Source organism: Pseudorasbora parva, chromosome 15 (genome assembly GCF_024679245.1).
Source record: "Pseudorasbora parva isolate DD20220531a chromosome 15, ASM2467924v1, whole genome shotgun sequence".
NCBI lineage: Eukaryota > Metazoa > Chordata > Actinopteri > Cypriniformes > Gobionidae > Pseudorasbora > Pseudorasbora parva.
Window position 1 is genome coordinate 16,852,383 of NC_090186.1, and position 3,830 is coordinate 16,856,212.

The window sequence follows — 3,830 nt, forward strand, 5'->3', positions numbered from 1 at the left end:
ACACAGTGCACTTAATTGTCCTTACTTTACCGACCTTCCACAAAAGTGCTGCTGCATGACTACAAGAGCGTCCTGGCCCTGCAATCCATGAACAACCCGCTGTCTGTAAAGCTAGGAACACACCAAGCCGACGCCGATCAACTAGTGGCGACGAAAGCAAACTGCTGAGTCGGCTCACGTTGGCTCACGTCGGCAGCGTCTTGGGTCCAAAGTTGCCCTGACACACCAAGCCGACGCTCGACATCCGACGGCCAATAGCGCGTCCGTTCTGCGCCTGCGTTAGAGGAAATACCTTTCCGTTCCAGCTGGTGGCAGTAGTCTGTTTTCGTTATTCGAAGCGGGAAACCGGAAGAGCTATAAAGATATCAGCTGTCGTTTTCGTTTCCCCACACAGACGGATTCGTGCATTTCAGAACGTTGCAAATGGCATTGCCGTTGTCAGCCCTTGGTCGTTTACTTGTGGAAGAGAAAAGGTAGAAGCGGACGCGAAAAATACGAGGAACGCTCAATAATGGGTGAAACCATGGATACCCGAAGTCAAAATGTGAAACCATAGATTATTACACTTGTTCACCTATCAATGAACCATAACAATAACAGGGCATAGCTCAAACAATACCCTGCAAATTGGCTCATTCAGATGCATTGTGGAAGTTAATGTGACACAATCTGAACAATGGCCACTTACCCAAAGGATTGTTTAAATAAATATATGTGTATGACGCATTCTGTCTGATTTACAGTAAATTATGTTTGTGACAATGCTTGGTGCTAGTTCAATGAATTATGACAGAATTTGTATATATTTTATTCATTGGAAACATGCCTATGGTGACATTTCTTCAAAATGATATCATGCTGCTTCTTGCACATCACATAACAGCAGTTTGGAAATGAAATCTCCAGTGGCACAGAAATGTTAATGAAAATAATGTAACACTAAACCATACACTGAACTTAACTGACAGTAACCATGCTAACTATTAATTTACAGATATTGCACTTTGATAACATTGTATTGTGGAAGTTACACATAATGAAAATATGTCTCTATTAATTGAAAATCTATTTATTCTTAAATGAAAACATCAATACAGATGTGTTTATTGTGTTTATTTACCCTGCTAGTTAGATGTCAAATAGCAAAATAAGGGTTAGAATTCTGCATCATCTTGTGTCTTGTGATCCTTTTTTACATAAAGAACTGTGAATGCAAGTACCCAAAGTCAAAGTTTTTTATTTTTCAATGTTCAGTACAATGGGCACAAATAGCTATATAGAGAATAGCTATAAAAGTAGCTATATGTGTAGATTCAGCCAAGGGTGTACTGGGCCGTAGCTCCGCCGTAATGAAGCTGGGCTCCTCACGGGGGCCAATCCAGGTGTCACTGTTGGTACCATCTGAGGGTAAACAGGATTCACTTTCAGACAAAGGTTCCTTAAAGACACAATCAAAATGTGAACAATGTGATACAATAGATTCTTACACTTGTTCACCAATAACCCATAACAATAACAGGGCATAGCTAAAACAATACCCTGCAAATTGGCTAAATGGATCTATTCAGATGCGCATTGTGGAAGTTGATTTGTTGAATTACTTGTAAATAGACCCATCTGAACATTCATTGGCCACTTTACCAAAAGCAAAATGTTCATTTGTTCAAATGGAAAGAAAAAAATAAATAAAATAATTATATACACACACACACATATATATATATATATATATATATATATATATATATATATATATATATATATATATATATATATATATATATATATATATAATGTGTGTGTGTGTGTACCCTGATAGTTAGATTTGAGGTGCACTCCTTCCTTTTTGTGTGAGGTTCTAGAAACTGCAGGTGGGTCTTCTGAGCTCCAGAACTTCCTGAGGGTCCATGTTTCTTGTAACACATGTACTGGGTTCGCAATGAATCCCACCGCTTCTTGAGCTCTTTTTTCTGAGGGGGGACAAAAAAAAAAAAAAAAACATTACGCTGAGTTATGTCAATTTCATGGCTATTGTAATGTTCATTTTTTTTCTACTTTTAACTGGATGTATTCTGGATGACAGCATTTTTTTTTACAGTCGCTTGAACACATTTCTCAATACATTTAGGTCACTTTTGCAAAACTCTCCACACAGTTAGTACAACCGAAATATATAAGGGCTAAACTGTGGATTTATCATTGCTTTTGGACATGAAGACATGCATTAAGTGTTTTGATATCTTTAGTGCATTTTGAATGTGAAATTAACTGCTGTGCAAAGATGAAAGTTGCACACAACAATCTAACATGCAGTTTTTTTTAAAATATGGACTACTGAAGAAGAAAAAACTATTGCAAAAAAGGAAATCTTACCTGACATGACAACTTTATTTGCGATCTCACGCCACGGTTCTGCTTTCGCCACACAGTTGACATAACGTTAACATTTTTCTGTAATGTCATACCTGCCTTTACTGGATCATGCTGATCAATTTGTCCTCACTTGCCTCGGTCCACACAGCCATATCTTTTAACAATATTCACGTGTATTGGAATGAGGAAAATAAACAAATGAGACAGGCGTTCTGTGTTCCCTCTTGACTCTGTTGTTTACTTGCTTCGTCACTTCCGTTTTATTTTCTCGTGCACTGGTTTGCTAGCTGGACAGCCAATCAGAACGATCATATGTCCCGACTGCCCGACATGCGGCGACGCCGATTTAACATGTCGAATCGGCTGAAAAACAGCCGACGAGGACCAACGCCAGCCGACGATGTGGAACTGTGTGGAACACACCGAGGAAACTTAGTTGGCCGACGCACAAAAACTGCCCGACGGCCGATCGTCGGCTTGGTGTGTTCCGGCCTTAAGTTAACTTACTTCACCTGTCACCGATGCTAGCACCCAAGCCTTATGATGGGATACGTGAAGGCTCTCGCTCGGCTCAACGTCCGCTATTAGATAAACTAGGTTGTTTCCAACATCCTTAAATAACACCCGACCGACTTTATCACTATGCAAATACTGATACGCCTCTGAGCTTTTCAAATTGCTCATTGCCTTACCATCACAGGCTACTGAATCAAGAAAATAGCTAAAAAATACCACCGTACGTGATACGAGGCCACTTTTTTACGTCATCTTCCCAACCAACTACAGCGGAGGGTAAAGGTACTGTTGTTTCACCATTTTTAAGTTCGTTGAGGTTGTGTTCCCACATAGTTAGCACGTTTGGATAGCTTGAATGACTGTCAATTGTTAAATGTCAATGTCGTCCCGCTTGTTTATTTCGAACCGGAAGACGCGCCCACTTTTGACGCAAGTGTTCATGGGGCGTAGGAAACTTGTGGATATCACAATGAACTTTTATATATGTAGTGGACACCAGAATTCCAGGGCCCAGTTTATGGCCGGGCCCCTCTTTGCCCATAACAGTGGACAAAGGTTTGCTCCATTTTGATTGGATCTTGTTGGACTAGCACAAACAAGATGTCCAACCCATCAGATAAAGATGCTTGGACAACATCCAGACACCTCTTTGAGGGCAAGAAGAAGACCTCTAGTACCAAGCCCAGGAAGGACAGGATTTCTCATTGGTCCACATGCAGTTTCTGCCCTTCACCCATCTAAAGATGGATCCCTAATGACCTGATTTGTGACGGCCATAAACATTCCTCAGGACTTCAGCAGTAGTGGGTGAAACAAAGAAAGACCAAAACTGATCCATCCAAATCCATTCACAACTATGTTTGGAAACCTTAAGACTGATGTAAACTACACACATCCATCTCATACTTATTCAGAGAAATAAGTATTCTCAGTGACAGCTA

The 3,830-nt window shown here is 40.3% G+C and overlaps 1 long non-coding RNA gene across 1 annotated transcript; it reads right to left on the minus strand.

Moving 5' to 3' along the window:
• Positions 1–1,221: 1,221 nt before the first annotated feature.
• Positions 1,222–1,955, minus strand: LOC137041204 (uncharacterized). Its single transcript, XR_010898064.1, has 2 exons — positions 1,812–1,955; positions 1,222–1,401 (listed from the first exon to the last, which is right to left on the minus strand). It is a non-coding gene; the product is annotated as an uncharacterized lncRNA (long non-coding RNA).
• Positions 1,956–3,830: the final 1,875 nt, after the last annotated feature.